The following is a 21766-nucleotide window of genomic DNA, read 5'->3' as shown; positions in this document are numbered from 1 at the left end:
TCCACGACCCTTGTCCCGGGAGGACTGCCAGAACTGTTCTGATAAGAATAGACAGTCTCTTTTACTCAAGTAGCAACAGATACTACACTTGATCCATCCTGTGGAGGACCGCCTTTTTGATCATGGTCTCTCCCCTGCCAAGTAATTCCGGGCCATTCTCCTTCAACAGTGGGAGCATAGTGTGAAATATAGGGACTGAACGCAAAGATCCCTGTACTTTCCGAGGTTGCTGACTCTAAATATCTACAGATGCTGATATCTATTCAGAAGATAGGTATGTTACAAAACTTACCTTCAGCGGCGCTGCAGTTCTGTCACTGCCCGTGTGTGTGACTTTGGCGCCTTTGAGAGGGGGGCGGGTTTAAAATGCGTTTTTTGCCAGTCTGTTGAAATCGATTTTTGTCAGGCTGTTTAGATGCTGAAGAATAATCGCTCCGACATCGGTTTTATTAAGGTTTTTTTTAATTGTACCTGCTATTTTAATAGCAGGAGTAATTTAAAAATCAACTTCTAAAGCCGTCAACACCGACAACGGGGACGAATTTCACATACGGGACAGGTAAAGGAAAGCCGTTTATTTTACATATAAACGTGCTTATTAGGATGCCTTTAATCAAAATTTTACGTTGCAAAAAGGTGACTTAGGACCCATACGAACCGGCAGCGTTTTTCCTGCTAATATGGGGTTTAAATTCACCGCAACCGCAACGTTCCAATCGATTGCGTTTCACAAAATCTCACTCGCAAGATGATTAAAATGGCCATAAATTTACAGGAATTAAACACTAAATTCCTTCCATTTGGCTTATAAATTAATGACAATGAGATTTAAAAATCATGTTATATTGTGAATTCTTGTGTGAATGTTATTTGGACACTTAGGCTATTTAAAAATGTTAACCTTTTCTTAAGAAATTGATAGATGTTTAGATCTAGTAATTGAATTTTGTAATTAGCTACAATTAGGTAACTAACATTATATGCTTTAATATCAGGTCATCCAAGTAAGATTGTTTCATATTTGTTTCAGAATGCTTCAATCTATTATGATAACTGAAAATTTCATTCAGTTCTCTTAATTTTTAATGAAGTTATGGGCTTTTACCTGTCCTTGATCACAGCTTTTGAGTTAAGTCAATGGAAAAGCAATAGGGAACAATATGCTAATTTCCGAGTATGAAAATGGCCATAACTTATTTAATACTGAAGATATGAAAGTGAATTGGGTGCCAAATTAAACTTCTTTTTATGCTTTATCTGATGGGATAAATTGCAGACTTGATTTTTTTAATCTCAAAATTTTGTAACATTGCTACAGAAGAGGCGCCTTGGGCTAATATTTACCATAAAAAATAAATATTTAAAGTGCAAATCACGTTAAATAATTATTGTTTGGTCTAAACTAATGGCTTTGTTGGCTCAGCTTCCCCCCTCCCCACCAAAATAAAAGGCATGACAGGAAATTTGCGCGGAATGCAAATTTGAACCATTAATCGTTGGCGCGGCGGGGCGCATCCCCGCGACGGTTGGGGCACCACGCATGCACGCGCGCGATGTGTCGCGGGGAGGGGGCGGGGCGGCGCTCGGCGTCGCGCGTAAGGGGCGGGCTCATCCAGCCGCGACCAATCCCATAGGCGCACCGTGGGGAAGACTGACAGGGGGCGCCGCCAACCCGCTCCCTCCTTTCATTCCTCTCCCACGCCCCACCCTCTGTGGGCCAATGACAGGGCTCGATGCAGCCGCGGGCCGTTGTCTGTGCTCGTCGTCCGTCTCGGTTTGTTCGCCTGAGTGAGCCGCGGTGGGCGCCGCACCCATGTCAGTCTGTGTGTAGCGGAGTGGGGAAAATAATAATAATAATAACAACGCCACCTCCCTCCTGTCACCCCGCTGAGAGAACTACACACATTCAAACACACGCTCACCTCAGATCGTGGTATTTCTCACGCTATCAGGTAAGAAGATGCGCCGAGGGCCCGAATGAAGCGATCAGCGTGAATCCGGCGGTCACTGCACCAGTGCGGCGGCTCCTGAGCTTGGATGTCCGTCTGCTCCTGTCGTGGCGGTTGCAGTTCTCCCTGATCGCGGTCTTATCCCGAGCTCTGTGCTGATTTTTATTTAATTGCTCTGCACTGTTGCCATCCATCTACCCCACCCCATTCTTGGCAACGCCGTTTTTTTTTATTTTCTCCATTGCTCCCACCCTCTGCACTCAACCGCTCCGCGGATGCAAGGTTCTCGTTTGAGTGGGGGGAAAAGCATCATTTTTTAAAAATCTCGTTAACTTTGTATCTAATGCAAAGTATCCCCCTAGTCACCCCTCTGCCCTGGACGCAACCCAGCTACCCCAATGCTGCAACCTGGCTGTGTCTCTTTGTATTGTAGGCGTGTGTCAGTAAATTGGATTACTGCAAAATGAAATATGGCAATGTGTTTCATAGATAAACATAATCGTTGTCTTTTTTTGTTTTTTTAATAATGCAAGAGGAGAAAAAGTATAACATGTCATTATATAGTATATGAGTAGTAATCAATAGAAGGCACTAAAAGATAGAAAAGTCGAAGTGTCCTTGTATCGTGTTTTACAATTTTGCGATCGGCTTAATTCCAGTTGAAGTAGTCACCTGCCTGTGGCTTAGTGTTTGTAAGATCTGTATGTCTATATACTGTATTTTCAGTTAACAGTTAAATACATTTGATTATTTTTGAACCTAAGATCATAGTCAATTTAATGTGCAGTGTTGCAAACGTTCTGGGATGAGCCTTTTTATATTTTGCTTTCCATTGCTGAGTTGCAATCCTGACTGACCCGGGCCATAGCAATAATCTGAAAATGGGTGGGGATCTACACTTGGTAACCTCTTGCCAAGTATTTCAAATGGATGAACCATTACTGCCCATGAATAACCAGAGAATGTTAGTCAGATGAGTAAAATTATAATCAAAACAGTCTTAAATTGAGAAACGTCTGATAGAGTTGCTACTTTTCCTGTCTGTATCTTAGTGTCTGAGATTTCCTAATAGCCACAAAATGTGCTCCTCTTCCCATGTCTCTGCACAGCCTTGCAACCCATCTTAGCGATTAACTATTTATTGAAGAAAACATTTTTTTTGTCTTCATTATCCAAACGCCAGTATAGATATTGATAACATTGAAGTATTTGAATTTAAGACCTACTGATTTACTTTGTCATACAATCATAATTTACTTGAACAATTGTTATAGGTTAACCTTTTATTCTATTCCACTTGGTATCCATAAAATTCGGATCTAATTTTCTTACGTTTAATGTTAGGTTTCATATTGAAGACCCCTGATGGTCAACAAACTATCTCCAAGTCTAGAATGTATTACAAAAAAGAACTGCAGATGCTGGTTTATACCAAAGACAGGCACACAATGCTGGAGTAGCTCAGCGGGTCTGAAGGAGGATCCCAACCCAAAACGTCACCTATCCATTTTCTCCAGAGGTGCTGCCTGACCCGCTGAATTAGTCCAACATTTTGTGTCCAAGTCTTGAATGTTCACCTCATGACTGGGTGGCAGAATTGATCACAGAATTCAAGGTGTGGTCTAATCAGTACACTATATAACTTCAGCTCAATGTCGCTGCCCTTGTCAGTAAATTAGTACAATGGTTCGAATTGTTTCAATAATGTAAAGAGTTGGGAATAAGGCAAGGAGGAGGTTGGTTGATCTTGTTTGAGATAGATAAAATGTCTGAGCAAAAATAAAAAATAATTCAGCACGTCAGGCTTGCATCTATGGAGGGAAATGGATGATGTGGGACCCTTCTTCAGACTCCATTTCCCTCTACTGATGCTGCTTGATCCGCTGAGATCTTCCAGCAGTTTGAATTTTTTTAAATTCTTGATACCGACATCTGCAGTCGCTTGTGTCTCTAAAATATGTGAGTGTTTGCTTGTACAGTTATTTCTTTTGTGTTCTGAAGCCTGCAGGCATTGGTCCAACTTTCAGTGTCTAACAAATGGGCATTTAAAAATTTACTACAGTAGTTTGTTTTGCTGAAATTTTATTTGCAGCATTTGAAGTGACCAGATGAATGTTACAGAATTATATGTTTAAATAAAATCAAAGATACAGGCCTTTAGCCTTGCACACCCATGCTACAATCAAATACCCATCTATGTCAGTCCCTTTTACTTTCTACTGTTGATTTAAGTGCTCGTTTTTAAATGTTGATAACCACCACCCACTGAGGCAATACGTTCCAGATTCCAACTTCCTTCAAGGAAAAAAGGTTATTCCCCAGACCCACCCCTTTCCCCAAACTACTTATCCCTTATTATCAACCTATACCGTCTAGGCTTAGATATCTGTGCTGTGAGGAAAGGTCTTCTACTGTTCTACTGTGAGGAAAGGTCTTCTACTGAAATCATGGATAGAATAAACCATTATCTTTCATATGTGCAGCCTGTCATTTCTTTATTTCATGGTTTTTCTTTGCCTACTTCCCTGTGCATTAATTTCTTCTCCAGCTTGTTGTAATAATGGAACTTGGTTGTAACAAAATTGCTTGCAGCTGTTATTTAAGACTTTTTTTTAATTTTAAAGCTGGTTTAAACTATTGAACCCAAAAGTTCTTGCTCTAAGATATTGAAAATAATTGTGATTTATATATTTTTTATATTTTATTTGGTTAAAGTTACAGTTGTACCCTCATAGATGATCAAATGATTCAGCCAATGGTTGACTTTAACAGATGGCCATTTGGCATATTAGGCTTAATCTTTTTAGCTCAGTCAGCCAGAGAAAATACAGGCTTACTGGGATTTGCTTTAGATCTCTGTCTTCGTCTGCTGCCAAGTTGAGTATCTAATATAAGTTGTCTACAGAGATGAAATTAATATATTTTTTCAAATGCTAATGTTTTGACCTGAATTGATGTCCATGGGCCATGATTTATTTTCATATATAAAGCATTTGTTATTCTGCAGATAGCTTCATTCTTCGTCACTCTTTACTTCTGCCTATCTCTAATTCATGGATTTATAGCTCGTTATATTAATATTCTTGCTAGTCCTCTTTGTTAATTGTTTTTTACTGAGGCACACTTTAGTGTACATTGAGCTTTTCCATTGAGGTACTATTTTACTTTGTCATGTTTATAAATCATAATTTACTTTTACTTGGGTGATGAAAGATTTAATTTCTAGGAACTGTTGTATTGGTTCATGGTCAAAACTGAAGTAAGGAACCAATGTTTTATGATCAAGGATCAGGCAGGATACTTTTATTTTGGACTTGTGCACACACTGGGCAAATGGCTTGTGTGTGCATTTTTTATGATTTGATTCCTTGTCTCAACTCCAGCAAGTTCTGGCCCGGTGCCTACAAAGGTGCCTATAACGCAATAATTTCTGGGATCATTCTTGTAAACCTCCTCTGGACCCTCTCCAATGCCAGCACATCCTTCCTCAGATATGGGGCCCTAAACGGCTCTCAATACCAAATGCGGTATGACCAGTGCTTTATAAAGCCCCAGCATTTCATCCCTGTTTTTTGTAGTCTAGCCCACTCGAAATAAATGCAAGCATTGCATTCGCCAATTTCTTATCGTCTTGAGCAGAGCTATTCCTAAACCAAGCTGTGATGCAACCCAGCAGTATGCATTCTATGGTGCATCTGTATAAGTTTGTAAGAGTCACTGGAGACATGCTGAATTTTCTCCGTCTCCTCAGGAAGTAGAGGCATTGGGTGTCTTCTTGGCTGCCGCATCACTTTGGTTAGTTAACAAGTTCAAGTTTGCGTTTATTGTCACTTAACCAATAAAAGTACAGTGAAATTTGAGTTACCATACAGCCATACTAAGTGAAAAGTAACAATACACACATAAAATAAAATGTAAAATAAACATCCACCACAGTGGAATCCACATTCCTCACCGTGATGGAAGGCAATAAAATTCAGTCATCTTTCTCCTTTGTTCACCCGTGGTCGGGGCCTTTGAACCCGCCGCAGTTTGCCTCTGCCGACGGTCCCATGTCCAAGCCCCCTCGTCAGGATGATCGAAATTCCGGCATCGGGACGGATTGGAACACTCCGCAGCCTGGAGCACGCGAGTTGCCCTCATCTAACCGGAGACAGCAGCTTCACGGTGTTAAAGTCCACAGGCCCCGCGGTCGGAACCCTTTCACTGGCATTCCTCAGCAAAGAATCGCAGGCTTCATAATGGTAAGTCCGTGCCGCGCCCGCGGCTTGAAGCTCCGGGCCGGTCTACAGGCAAGGCCGCACCACTCCACATTGTAGGCCGCAGGGGCGGATGGAGACGCAACACGGAGAAAACAGATCATTGGCAATATTAATGCCATGGACCTTGAAGCTCTCAATTATTTTTACATCTGCAGCATTGATGCTGACTGGCGAATGAACTCCTCCATGCTTTAATGACTAACACCTTTGTCTTGCTGACATTGAAGGAAAGGTTATTGTACTGACACCATGACACTATGTTCTCTATCTCCTTCCTGTACTCCATCTCATAATTATTTGTGATTTGGCCCACCGCAATATTGGCCAAGTATATTCACATACAAGGAATTTGCCTTGGTGCTCCGCCCGCAAGTGACATTATGACATACAGTGACATCTGCAATATCTGCAAACTTTCCTAGATTCATCTAAAAGAAACACACTTCCTGAAAAATTACCTCTTTGATCAAGCTTTTGGTCATCTACTTTGATATCTTCTTATGTGGTATTATGTCAGTTTATTTGTTTGAGGATGCCTTTGTGAAGCATTGGTGTATTTTTGATATGCAGAATGTGGTGTATGGAAATTATTTATAAATTGTTACGGTTGAATTTATTTTGTTAAATGGCAAAGATTTATAGCTTTGAGAATTATCTTTCTTCATTTCATCTAAATATAATGTTTGCTTTTAATCAATGGCGTAAAGCAACTAAGACTGCTGGAAGAATTAGCATCTTATTTTCGGACATTGATTCATTTTGTATAATTGGTTTAATGAGTGAATAAATTGAAAAACAAATCTAATAACTTTAAAAAAAATTGCCTTAACATTTAACATCTTTGATAATGTTGGTGCAGTTATGATTAGATCTAATATCCTTTGATTTTGGTTTGAAAGTTGGGCATTTATTGAAATTATAAATCGAGATACTTGAGTTTGTTAAAGTTGCCTCTCAATTAGATATAATTTAGAATTGATGAAAATCAGTGACCTCTTCATCAGAGTTGCCTTTGCTTCGTAATGAATAGATTATTAGTCTTTCAAGTTGAAATGCCCTTGTGTACTGTTTCATTTTCCGCTTACTAAAATGTCAGCAAGTAAACACCTTATTTTGCTCAATCTCGTTTTCTTTTGAAGTTTATTCTGCAAATCTAAAAATTGACATGGAGCAAATAAATTTTATATGCACTGGGTTGCATATCTAACATGAGCAGCCAGGAAAGGAGGGATACAGACCATATGCAGGCAGATGTAATTTTAGTTTAATTGGGCATTGTGGTCAGTACAGACACGGTGACTGTAGCGCCTATACCAATGCTGTATTTTTCAATGTTTCTATGCAATGTACAGTGAACATATATTTGGAAGGGTATTAGAGTGTATATTTTTAAGGATATAAAGTCTAATTGTTTCTACATCAAAAAACAACATGCTAGAGGAACTCAGTGGGTCAGGCAGCAAATGGGGAGGGAATGGATTGATGGCATTTTGGGACCCTTTAGACTTGTTTTTTGAGTGACTAGTAATTTTCATTTGTCTGAAATGCAAGAGTTAAATATTATTTTTTTTACTAACCATTTCTATATGTTGCTGGTCATCTTTAAGAAATAGAAGCAGGATTTGAGTCTTTTTGCTAAACTGCCATTCAGTTTGGTCAGGGATTATCTTTAACTCCAGAGCTACTTTCTTGTACACACCTCTGAAATCTCTTGTCTTGAAAATACTCTGCGACTGAGTATCCACAAACCCCCTGGATAGTAAATTCTAAATTTAAATCTGAAGGATCATATGATCCACATCCCAGAGTTTTGCAAAGGTGGATATGGAGATAATGGATGCTCTGAATATTATCTTTTAATGTCTGGATATTTTCCTGTGGATTTAAAGGTAGCAAATGAAAGGAAGGAGAGAGAAAACAGCAGTATGACCCATTGGCCTATCATCAATAACATTGATAATGCTGGAGCCTGAAATGAAGGATGTAAAAACAGAACACTGGGAGATGAATGATGAAATTGAACAGAGTCCGCATGGATTATGAAAGGGAAACCATGCGTGACTAATTTTCCCTTCATGCACAGGATGAAGGGTTATCAACCTGAAACATTAACATTTTTTTTCTTCACAGATGCATGCTGAACATAATGAGTGTAGCATTTTTTTGGGGTTTATTTTGATGAGGTATCCGGCAACTGCAGCTTTTTTTATCGCTTATCTTACATGTCCCAGCTACACTAGTCCCATCTGCTTGAGTTTGGTCCATACCCTTCCAAACCTGCCCTATCCATATACGTGTCTAACTGTTTCTTAAATATTGGTATAGTCCCTACCTCCTCTGGCAGCTCGTTCCATACACCCACCACCCTTTGTGTGAAAAAGTTACCCCTCAGATTCCTATTAAATCTTTTCCCCTTCACCTTAAACCCAAATCCTCTGGTCCTCGATTCACCTACTCTGGGCAAGAGACTCTGTGTATCTACCTGATCTATTGCTCTCATGATTTATACATGTCTATAAGATCCTTATGCACTCCAAGAAGTAGAGTCCCAGCCTACTCAACCTCTCCCTATAGCTCAGCTCCCCCTAGTCTTGGCAACCTCCTCATAAATATTTTCTGTACCATTTCCAGCTTGACAACATCTTTCCTATAACCCGGTGACCAGAACTGAACACAATATTCTAAATGCAATCTCACCAATGTCTTATACAACTGCAACATGACCTCCCAACTTCTATACTGAGGAAATGAGGATTGAGTGGGAAGGTAGATTTTGGTTTCCTTGCTATTTGAGCCCAACAGAATACAACTATGTAATCTTGGTTGGGTGTATATTTTGATTGATATTCATGGTCCACTTTTTGCACGGCTCCTGGCTGAGTATCTTGGTCAAAATGATTCACTTAATATTAATGCATGTCTCTTCTGCTCTTTATCAGTGTTTGGTGTTTTCATCATAAAACAAATCCATGATATGTTTGACATTATACTTGCAGCAATGGTTGACTGATGTGTGGAAGGAATTTTAAAAGCACAAATTTAATTGGCCATAGTCAGATATAGCCCCGATTGGTCAATTTATCATTTTATAACCAAGTAGACATTTATTACTTTTTGCTGCTGTTACTTGCATACTTATGAGCAGGTGAAAGTATACAAGATTACTTTACAGTACTTGAAATATTTATCAGAGCTACTATAATGAATGATTGAAGCCAAATAAAGCACCATTGTGTCCCATTATTCCATATGTACTCGCATGACAAGTATATCACTGACAATTTTAAATATTTGAGTTTTTAATCTGAATGCAAGTATTTATTTAAAAAGTACTTATTTAAAAAATAATATATCATTCTGATATTTTCTGGGTCTATTGGAGTGTGTAAAGGGGCTGTCCCACTTGGGCGACGTAATCCGCGAGTTAAGAAGAGTGTCTTCGACCTTCAAGCTCGAGGGCACTTGCATGGAAAGCCTCGAGCTAGATCGGCCGTCTGCGTTGAAACCGTGAGCTGCGACCGCACACACACACACACCCTCACACACACGCATATCGCAAAGGCGGGGGCCAGGGAAAGCGGGGGAGCGCTGTCTGAAATTCACACCCGCGATGAACAGAAAGGTAAAACGGCTGCAAGTGTACAGTAAGTCCTTTAGAGAGTGCGCGGGGGGTGAGGGGGGGGGGAGAGAGAGAAGGAGTGGAGACACTTTTAAGAAGTATAATAATAATGTTTAGCGGGCATTTTACCTACCGGTAGGTTTCCTTGGTCCTGAAAACTCCAATGAGCCAATCAAAATGCCCAGTCAGCGATGGAGATTGCCTACGGCTGCCCTCGATTGCCTGTAACTAAATAGCGACCCCACTGCACTACGAGTCAAAAAGAACCATGCCGACCAAATTTTACTCGCAGAAAGTTTTTCAACATGCTGAAAAAATTTCCGCGACCTAGCTGTGGCCACGAGTATGCGGGAACTTCCCTCGAGCATGAAGGAGAGTTCCAGCGACCTCATAGGACCTCCTAGGACTACGTGTCGACCATGCTGTGAGTTCGAAGGTCGAAGACACTCTTCTAAACTCGCAGATTAGGTCGCCCAAGTGGGACAGCCCCTTAAGGATAGAACTAGTGTATGGATGATCATTGGTCAGCGCAGTCTCGGTGTGCCGAAGGGCCTGTTTCTAAGCTGCATCTCTAAACTAAACTTGCCAAATGCCACTTCCCAAATCCACGATTTCCAGAAATCCAAGTTTGCAATGATTTAATTTTCTTGTTATTCTTGGTCGGATACTCCTTGGTCGGATGGTTCTTTGTGCTCCATGTTAACTCTAGTATTCCCCAGGGACCTATGCCTAACCCCTTTTGTTTCTTATTCCAGAACTGCCCTTCAGCAGTGACTTCTGAAAACTCAGCATCAGTTTCATCAACAATATACAATTCTTTCTCACTACCCCATTTGATCTCTCCACCCTATAAATTCTCATTCTGCCTATGCATATCCAGTGATACGTGATGGGAAAATATTGGGGATAATGAAATAATTGTTCTGAGGTCTAAACCAAATTTCATTCACTTTTCACCACCTACATCCCTTTTTTGTAAGCTATCTAAGGTTGAAAGCTATCAGTTTAAGAATGTTGCTGTCTTTTCCTACTCTGAAAGAATGGATGCAATCCAATTCTTATCAACAAGATTGCCTATCCAATGCTATTCAAGCAAACCCGTTGCCTTAAACTCTTGACCCATGTCAACTACAACTCTGTTATGCGTCCATCAGAAATATAAGAAGCAGGTCGGTTAACCCACTGAATGTTATGACTAATTCCATCATGGCCTCAATACTGTTTATTGCACTCTCCATTCTTCTTGACTCTTTTATTGGTTAAATATTTATCACTCTGTACCCTGAGTAGATACATTCACTCTGCTTCGTTAGATAGGGGGTAACAAATTCTGAAGTCTTGACTCTGAGTGAATCTGCATCTGAGATCTCAGACCCCAAATTCTGGATACTCTTATCAGGGAAACATTGTGTCATCTTTTATCCTATTAGTCCCAGCACCCTCGGGATTTTAATAAGATCACATCTCATTCTTCAATATTCTGCAAAGTATAAGCCCAACTGTTTTTCAGGTTTCATCCCCTTCCATCTCTTTCTTCCCCAGGTGCTATTTGAGATCTAACTGGGGGATCATGTTTATGACAGATGTTCTAATCTCTAATGTGGGGCATTATATTATTTACAAAATGTAATTTTAGTTTAATTCAAATCTACAGATTACAATTAAAGGCTTTCTGACTTTGGTCAATTATTGTGAATCTTTTCTTGACATATTTCTGCATGATTCTGCGTAAACATTGGATAGACTAGACTGTAACTAGTGTGCTGGGATTGAAATTCGTTTTTAATATCCATTCATTATACATGTATACATTGAGTATTAGGATATTTTAGTGTTTTTTTTAATTAACTACTAGCATCTCGATGCCTTTCTGTGGAGGTAATTTGTTGCAAGTTGTCAGACAAAGTAACAGTATAAATGAGTATTATGTAATGGGCCTGTCCAACTTAGGCAACTTTTTAGGCGACTGCAGGAGACTATGCGGTCGCCACATGGTTGCTACATGTTCGCGCGCGGGTGGTTGCCGGGTAGTCGCCTTCGTGGTCGAGGAGTTCCCGCATTCTGGGAGCTAGTCGCAGCCTCATTATGGTCGCCGCAAATTTTTCAACATGTTGAAAAATTAGCGGCGACCAGAATGAAGCCGCCATGGAGAGTAGTGAGAGTTCTCGTGCCTTAGGTGGGTTGCCAGGAAGTCCTAGTGGGTTGCCAGGAGGTCGAAGGTTCTCGTAGGTTGCAGCCGGTGCTGACCTGTGAATTTCATTGGCTCATTGGGAAAAAAAACGTAAGCAGTAGTTTTCAGAACCAAGGATAACCGACCGAGCTTCACAGACTTCTTAAAAGTTGTCTCCACTCCTTCATCATCACCCCTTTTCACCCCTTCTTTCCCCCCCCTTTTTTAAAGGACTTACGTGACCCTTCCCCTACACTGTGCTTTTACCGTCTTAATTACAGCGCCAACCTTCCTGTTCATCGTGGTGTGTGTCTGTATCACATTTGCTTTGCACCATGTGAATTTCACTCAGACAGCGCTCCCCCCGCTTGCCCTGTCCCCCGCCTGCATAACTGGCTGGTGAAGGAAGCGATGTGTATGTTTGTGTTCCACTCTGACAGTCACCATTCCAGTCGCCCGTTTTTCAGGCGACTGCCGGCATCTTGACAGTCACCTGAAAAACGCCTAAGTAGGACAGGTCCATAAGTGCATGACTCTATGGCTCTAAGTAAACTGTTTCAGGAGTATTTCTGGTGAAATAATTGGAGTATTTTGGTTATGATATCCAAATCCATAACCCACATTTAACTTTCAGAATTTTTTTTATATGTCAAAAGTGAAATTAAGTAGAGGTGAACCTCTATAACTATATTTATCACCTCTGCTTATTTGAAGTAAATAAATCCTAAAGCAAGGTCTACTTTATTAGAACTAATTGAACCTTATTTGTGACATCCTTTTCTAAATAAGCAATCAGCGACTTTAAATTCCAAACAATCTCCAGAAGAAAAAATTAAATTAAGTCTATTCCAAGATTTTTGCGCAAATGTTTGGGATTTTCTTAAACACACGTGCTATGGATTGTTTAAATTGCTGCTCTGCTATTTGGGCCTCTGCTGCTTTCAGTTGTAGGGTCCTGTATTGGCTAATAGGTGTCAAAGATCAATAGTAATGAACTATACCTCAATTATAGTAGCTGTTAGAATTTTATAGGTGTTTAAATTTGGTAGGTATGAGAGGGTTTTCCTTTGACGAGTGTAATTAAAATTGGATAATCTCACTGCAGCAGGAGGATAATGGATGATCTCAATGTGGCATATAATTCTGGGATGGATTGACAAGGGTGATCCCAAAAGACAAGTTGAAGTGCTAGGGATCAGCCATTTTATGACTGAGATGACAAATTCAAAGTTGTGATCATTTTTTGGGTACAATGAGATAAGTTGGGAAAGCAGAAGTACAAAAACAGACATGATATTTAAGTATTCAGGAAATTTTAGATGTTAAGAGATATGAGATGTGCCACTCAGGTAAATGATCTTGCTGAAGGTTGGCTTTTGGTGCAGGCATAAGGCAACAAATGTCCTCTGACTGATATTTCTTGTTACCCTTTGTTAATGTTCTGGTGGAACAGGCTTGAGAGGTTGGCTGTGAATATTTACCTTCATGAAGTTATTACTTTGACAGCTTGAAAATTCAACTATATTAGACTGAGCATGACAATTTCAGAAAACAGTAATTGGGTAACAACTGTAAGAGTATATTTAAAACTTTTTTCTTAATTCCTGATTTGTAATTATTTATTAATGCATAAAATTCTGGTAGCTTTGCAGACATTCTGCTTGATATCTTTCACTATATCTTTACTCCTTTTTTTGATTTTGATTTATTTTGTAGGCAATTTTATGTGATGTGGAAGGAAGTCTGAGGAGGAAATCTTATATGCATTTATATAGAGGATGTGTGTGTGAGATAGTCTAGCGACTTCCTTCCTAATATGTAAGGTGAAATTAAATGCTATTTCGCACAGGCCTGTTATATTTTTATATGTTCAATATCTCTTTCTTATTCATTGATCTTGATTGTGATTTCCCTTCTCATCCATTCTGATTTCCCCTTCCGTCATCAAAGATGTAGGCATCCAATGTAATTTCTCCTCTTCTTAAAGCATGTAGGTCAAGGACTAGCAAAGGTATTTTTGCGCATTAAAATTTACACTCTAGTATCCTAACACTTGATTTCTTCAAGTGGAACCTGCTCCCTTATACATGCTCCCTTATACATCAAAGGAGACATGGTGGAGAGAGTCAACGACTTTAGGTTCCTGGGAATAAACATCTCCCAGGACCTCAAATGGCAAATGAACACCGTCACTCTCTTGAAGAAGTCTCATCAGCGGCTGTATTTCCTGAGGTCTCTACGGAGAGCTAACGTCTCACAGCCGCTGCTGCTGTCCTTCTATCGATGTGCCGTGGAAAGTATCCTCACCTACGGAATCCTGGTGTGGTTTGCCAGCTGTACTGTGGCTGAGAGGAGGGCGCTGCAGGGAATTATAAAAACTGCGCAGCGCATTACAAACGCTAACCTGCCCTCCTTGGATGACATATACAAGGCCCGATGCTTGCGCAGGGCCATAAATATCAAGAAGGACACATCCCACCCTGCCAACCACCTTTTTACTCTGCTACCCTCGGGGAGGCGACTCCGGTCTCTGCAGGCTCGCACCGGTAGACTAAAAAATAGTTTCTACCCATGTGCGGTAAAAGAGCTTCTCCAATAGTGAACACTGGGAAGCAAGAAGTAACTTCGAGGAATACCGCTAAATTCTTTTAAACTTTAAAAAAAATGTATCTATTATTTTACTATTAACTGTACATATGTGTATTGGTTGTTGTGTTGTATTTCTTTTAACGGAGGAGAAGCAAATGGAATTTCGTTGCTCAGTTTTGTGCAATGACAATAAACATATTCTATTCTATTCTATTCTATTCTATTCATTTTGTTTGGTGTGGTGGTTGCTGGCAAGGCCAGCATTTGTTGCCTATCTACAGGTAGTGGTTTTCCCAAGTGGCTGCTTGCCTTGGTGGTTTGGTACTGTTGAAGTGGCCTAGATAAGTGACCTCAACACACAGTGGACAAGTGAACAGCACACGGTGTGATGTTAATGGAAGATTAGTTCAGTTTAATTTATTGTCAAGTGTACAGGGGTACAGCGAAATGCTCTTTTGTTGCATGCTATCCAGTCAGCAGAAAGTGTATACATGAAGACAATGTTTTGGGGATGGATGAATTACCAATTGGATGAGTTGCTTTGTCCTGAATGGTATTGTGTCTATTTAAGGTTACACACATCCATGCATGTAGAAAAACAAATCCATCATATTCCTGATTGTTGGTCCTTATGGCTTGAAAAGGCTTGAGTATCAAATGATAATTCTTGCCACTGGATATACCACAAACTCTGACTGTTCCTGGTGTTGCTGTTGTTGATCTGTTTCTGGTCACACAAGATAGTGATTGTGGGAGACTTGGCAAGGATAATAAATGTCAAGAATAAGCAATTGGACCCTTGTTTGAACTGATCGTTCTTTGGAGTGAATGTAACTTGCCACTAATCAGCCCTTGCCTATGTGTTGTCTGTGTTTTGATGCAAGCATGCATATCTGTTTTAGTGCAAAGTTATGAGTGGAATCAGACATTGTGATTAATAGAAAATATCCATATTTTTGGCGTTACGATGTATAGAAGGACATTAGGAAGCTGAAGCTGGTCTGACCTATTTGGGGTGGGATGATTAACCACCACACTGTCTTCCTTTGTGCAAATTATAATCAAATTGGTGGTATTTTTTTCTCAATGCCTGTTGAGTTCAGTAGCTTGATGCCACTGTCAACTGATGCCTTAATGTCAAGGGGAATTGTTCTCATCTTGCCACTGAAATTCAGTTTTTTGGTTGCTCAGGACTGAATGGCCCTGTTAAATCCCAAACTAGGGGTTGGTAAGTAAGTGCTGCTTGGTATGGTTTGGGCAGTTTTCCGCATTGCTGGGAGGATGCTAGTTCTTTAACTTTTTTAACAGCTTGACGAGATATGGATAGTGTATCTGTATACTGTGGGACAGCTTGATTGTTATCATGTATAGTCTTTCCACCAACTGGATAGCACGCCACAAAAACGCTTTTCACTGTACATTGGTATACGCAACAATAAACTAAACTTACCAAACCAAAAAAAAGTCTTTAGTAATGGAAAGATTTCTTGTCCCATGGAGTCATAGAGTAATACAACATGGAAACAGGCACCTCACCCCCATCTTGTCCATGCTGACCAAGTTGGCACATTGTGCAAGTTCCATTTGCTGCCATTTGTCCCAAAGGCCTCTTATAACTCTCCTCGTCTACATATCTGTCCAAATATCTTTTAATTCATAATTACAATTTCTTCAATAGCTTTATCTGGCTGCTCAGTCTAGATACAGACTTCCAACTGAGTAAAAACGTTGCTGCTGTGGTCCCTCTTAAAGCTATTCCTTTTTACTTTAAGTTAATTCCCTTAGCTTTTGAATCCTCTGCCCTGGTGATAAAGACTAAGCATTTGCTTTATCCAAGTTCTTTTGAGTTTTTGCTGGGTACTCTAATCTTCTCTCACGTCCCGAAGACTGGTAAATTATTTGGTTACCATAAATTAACCCATTCTGGTATAGGCGAGTGCCAAAATAGGAGAAAGGAGTATGAAAGTGAGACTGGCATTGCTGTGCTGTGCCCTTATTATCTTGTAAGAATTTTTTAAAATTTAGCCGGAAATCCTTCTCCCTCATTGAGCTCTATATTATAATTCACCATGAAAGCTATTAATTTATTGGATGTGTTATAAGAGCTAGATCCAGGAGGATGGTTCCTCTGGCTGAGGAGTCCACAACCTGGGGTAATAACCTTAGAATAAGAGTAGGTCATTTAAGATTGAGGTCACAAGAAATTTATTCATGCGATGAGTGTGGAATTCTTTTTTGCAGAAGACTGGAGTATCTTTTGAAAAAAGATCCATAGATTTTGGAGATTTAAGACAATTGAGAATAGTGCAGGAAAGTGGTGTTGGTTGTAGATCAGCTATGATCTTAATGAATGGACAGCAGTCTTAATGAGCTAAATAGCTGCCCTAGGCTCCTTTAAAAAAAAATTTAAAAAAATTAAAAAAATCTTTGTCTTCACTGAGTTGTTAAATTTTGCTTGTACCTTTTAGGAAATAGAGAAAACTCTCATCTGACAGTCAGCAATTGGACATCTAGATTACAATAACCTTCGAGAGCTGGCAGGAGTATAACTATGAATTATTGAACACTTCCATCGCAGCAGTCTCGGAGAGAATAAATATGATAATGTTTCCCTTTGGTTTGATGGACTGTGCAGCATCCTTTTGGAGTCTTGCAGTAGTTAGTGTACCATATAGTAGCTTTTTGTTAACTTGCTGAACTGTGCTCCCAACCTATATTATTGAGAGTAAATGTCAGCAATAAATAAAAGTAAATAATTCTACAATGATTCAGAAAGCCTTTGATAAGGTGCCACACATTAGGCTGCTTAGGAAGGTGAGCGCCCACAGTATCAAAGGGCAGATACTAGCATGGATAGCAGGTTGACTGGATGGCAGAAGAGAAAGAGTGGCAATAAAGGCGGCTTTTTCTGGTTGCCTGCCAGTTACTAGTGGTCGGTGCTGGGGCCGCTACGCTTCACGTTGTATATTAATGATCTGGACGAGGGGATTGAAGTCTTTGCGGCATAGTTTGCGGGTGATACGAAAATAGATGGCGGGGCAGGTAGTGTAGAGAAAACAGGGACTCTGCAGAAGGACTTGAACAGGTTGGGAGAGTTGGCAGAGAAGTGGCAGATGGAGTATAATGTAGCGTGGAGTCATGCATTTTGGTAGTAGGAATAAAGACGTACACTATTTTCTAAATGGGTTGAGAATCCGGAAATCGGAAATGCAAAGGGACTTGGGAGTGCTGGTGCAGGTTTCCCAAAAAGTTAATCTGCAAGTCAAATCGGTAATGAAGTAACTCGGTGCTAGCATTTATTTCATGAGGGATTGTATACAAAAACAGAGATGTAATGTTGATGCTCTATAAGGTGCAGGTAAGGCCGCATTTGGAATATTGTGAGCAATTTTGGGCACCATATCTGAGGAAGGATGTGCTGGCCCTGGAGAAGGTCCAGAGGAGGTTTACAAGAATGATCCCAGGAATGAGTAGGTTAACCTATGGGCCTGTAGTTTAGAAGATTTGCTGGAGTTTAGAAGAATGAGGGGGGATCTCAATGAAACATACAGAATAGTGAAAGGCTTGGATAGAGTGGATGTGGAGAGGACGTTTCCACTAGTGGGAGAGTCTAGGACTAGAGGTCATAGCCTCAGAATTAAAATACATTCTCTTAGGAAGGAGATGAGGAGAAATTTCTTTAGTCAGAGGGTGGTGAATCTGTGGAATTCTTTACCCCAGAAGGCTACGGAGGCCAAGTCAGTGGATATTTTTAAGGCAGCGATAGATAGATAGATAGATTATTGATTAGTACATGTGTCAGAGGTTTTGGGGAGAAGGCAGGAGAATGAGGTTAGGAGGGAGAGATAGATCAGCCATGATAGAAGCGGAGTAGACTTGATGAGCTGAATGGCCTAATTCTACTCATATTCCTTATGACAAGTGAAAATTATCCCCAGGTTCAGTCCTCAGACTTTATTTTAATTCACTTTGTAAATTCTAATGATCCTTGCTCTTATAACCTGATGGGTGGAATTCCATTGTAGTTTACATGTTTTAGTTAGAGTTCTTTAGCATTGGTTTTAATCTGGGCAAAATACTTTTCGCTCCCATTCCTTTAATTGGCAAGTCCAACAGACTTTTTGTGTTTCTGAGGCTTGCTTGCACAAATCTGAGCTCTTGTATCTTGTAAAGATACAAATCTTTCTTGTAACATCATGTTTTGATTTCACTAATCAAGTTACCACCTGCTACATCCCTAAAACGAACCAAACACAAGTCATAAAAGGCACCTTCCTGTATCTGTCCATAATACATTTGTTCTTGCTCACTTGAACTCCTCCACAGTTTTGAAGTTAACTATATCCTTCTCATACTCTTCTTCCTCCTCAAACACTTCTTCAATGTTATCTAGCCCATTGAGATGCCACATGCTTGTTCCACCTTTATGTATTCAATCATTGCTGAAATGTATTCTCTGCAATTATGAAGCACTACTTGCTAGAAGCTGTTTTGAGACAGCTTAACCTCTTTGTAAGTAGTGATGACTTTTTTTTCAGACACTTTAACAATATTTTATGGAGCTTCGATTTGGATTGCGTTTGATTAGATGAATTTCAGCCATGGAGGTTTAAATTCCATTGCAATATTTGAGGCAAATGATTCTATACCCACATCCGTTTTCCATGAAGAAAATTATAGTGGTTATTTTTTTTTAAATCGCTATTGTATTTAATTATATAAAATTCTTTTTGTATTCCATTGAAAACTGTAATTCCATGGCAACTTAACATTAACTGCATCTAATTGATAGCATTTATGTCTGAATTGCTTGCAATAATGATCCCTGCTAAATCTACAGATATGTCCCGTTATTATAACTTGAATAATCTGCAGCAGCTCTAAAAATATGTAATACATTTTCCTAAGGTTAATAAAATATCTTAAGGTTAGTAAAATTGCACTTTTTCTGTGCTGTTTCATTTATCGGAATCATAGAGCACAGAAATGGACCCTTCAGCCGCCCATATCCATGCTGACCCATTTTCCCAGCTACACTAATCCCATTTACGTGAATTGGAACTGTAACCTTCTATTCCTTGCCTATTTAAGTCTAAGTGCCTCTTAAACGTGCTAATTGTATATGATTATACCACCTCTCCCGGCAGTGCATTCCAGATCTCGGCTGTGGTCTATGGAAAAAGAAACTGTAAAAAGATCAACTCAATTATTCTGTACTTGTGAAGTTGGCAAATGTATATGATTCATAATTGTGATTACTTTCAGGGTTATGGTTATAATAGAACACAAAGATTAACCATTATGTATTTTTGTTACATGATAGGAAATGTGCTGATCTGCCTAAACTAATCACTAAGCCAATTTTAGATCTGCTTGACCAGGATCCCGTGTGCCTCAACCTTCTGGACCAGCCTCCAAAGCAGAGTTAAGGCAAATGCTGGGGATATTTACCATCGAGTGACAGTATTCAATTTCATTCATAAATACTCAGCAAATAAACCAGCCTGTGGCTGCTAGCAGCATGATATGGGCACCATTCTGGCATTGAAACATTAATGCCAAAATTGTGCCAGGCAATGACCATCACCTGCAAGAGAGTCTAACAACCTATCCTATCACCAGATTCCAATGCTGTATAATGCTCCTTGAATCTCTATCCACTTCCCTCCTTCAAATCCTCCTCACTAACATTTCATGCTGTGAGTAATTCCATCAATTCCATTTTGCGCCACTCTCTGTTATTTCCCTATCTCTCTCACTTACTCATTGAGTCCCCAGTGATTTTCCTGCCATCATCTGTACTATAGAAAATTTATGGTAGCTAATTGAATTACCATGTCATCTGCAGGATGTGCAAAGAAACCCACTTAGTCGAAGGTTGAACTCCACGTAACCTGGGTTGCTGAAGCTATGCAGCAGCAGCACCTTTTATATATTTCATTGTATCATCTACCTTAGTAATGTTGATCAAGGAGAGACTTTAGGTTGAAACTAAAAACACACTGATTGTTGAGGTTAGAAATCAGTTGTGAATCTAGTTGGATTCTACTGAACCATCAATGAAGACTATCTACAAAATGAAGAAATTTGTGTTTATAATTGCAACATGCCTGTTGAATGGAATCGAACTGTAAAAGTTTAATTGAAGCTTAAAGTTTATCCTGACGGTAAACACAGTAAAAGTGCTCATTATGTACCGCGATACTAACAGCTTAAAATTTACCATGGCATTTGTCATTCTTTAGCATCATAGGCAGAATTTTCACCGTATGTTCATAAAATTAATTGGATTCTCCCAATATTGCAGTCAAAGTTTGAACTTTCTTTGAGTACTTTAGAAATTAGTAGGGCTTGCAGTCATGATCTTCATAGAAATCCATTTCTTGACTTTTTCATGGTTCCAATGAAGGATGTTTATGGTACTGTTTTAAATAGTACATTTGCTCTGCTTTGCTTTTCACAAGCTTCTGAAGGCTAAAATTAACCTGTTACTGGTGAATAAGTGCAGAATTTGACTCAAACAATTGAACAACGAATGACTTTCTTCAGTTTGTATGAATGGCTTTGTCAGTTATGCTGTTTATAACCCCAAAAATTGCATGTGGCCTTCTTGAGGACTTTAGAGGGATTCTTCAGAACCAGTTAATCTACTGCTTTAGTCTTTTATTATATTATGTAGTGAACGTGCCTTTTACTATTATGTAATTGGAACTTAAATTAGCCTCATCAGAGAATCTTTTTTCAGAACTTTATTTTTGGCTGCCTGATATAATTGAAAATAATTTTGCTTTGTAATTCGCTTGGTAAATCCGTCTTTACTGTATTTTTTCCGTTTTTACAAAATGTTCTGGATTAAATGTCAAAGCAGTCATTGCTGTTTGTGTTGAAATCGTGCAACCTCAGTATTCTATCATCCTCCAAAAAAGCTTCAGTTGCTGTTTAATCATGTGTCTACCTTCCCAAAGAAAACATGCCTAAGAGTAATGGTGGGGAGGTAGAGGTCAACAACGTTCTTATTATTCAAAGTGTTCTGAAAGGTTTTGGTTTCCTATGCTCTACTTTATTTAATTATTTAAGTAGGTTAGAATGTGCAGCTGTCAAAGAAGCAAATCTGAAAAGCAAAAAAGGCTGCTTATGAATATATCATTTGTTAACCACCTACCTATTCCCCCCCCCC

General features: G+C 39.5%; 1 protein-coding gene across 12 annotated transcripts in view; it reads left to right on the top strand.

Moving 5' to 3' along the window:
• The first annotated feature begins 1740 nt into the window (after positions 1-1740).
• add1 (adducin 1) overlaps positions 1741-21766 on the top strand; it is an 87647-nt gene continuing 67621 nt past the window's right edge. For 3 of the 12 annotated variants that reach the window (XM_033018354.1, XM_033018363.1, XM_033018365.1), the window contains exon 1: positions 1743-1952. The gene's annotated coding sequence lies outside the window, so the exon portion shown is untranslated. Of the gene's footprint in view, positions 1953-21766 lie in introns of all 12 variants that reach the window. The other 9 variants (XM_033018356.1, XM_033018355.1, XM_033018366.1 and 6 more) reach the window with 5 other exon arrangements.

Source organism: Amblyraja radiata, chromosome 3, assembly GCF_010909765.2.
Source record: "Amblyraja radiata isolate CabotCenter1 chromosome 3, sAmbRad1.1.pri, whole genome shotgun sequence".
Lineage (NCBI taxonomy): Eukaryota > Metazoa > Chordata > Chondrichthyes > Rajiformes > Rajidae > Amblyraja > Amblyraja radiata.
This window is presented reverse-complemented; position numbering and strand designations above follow the sequence as displayed.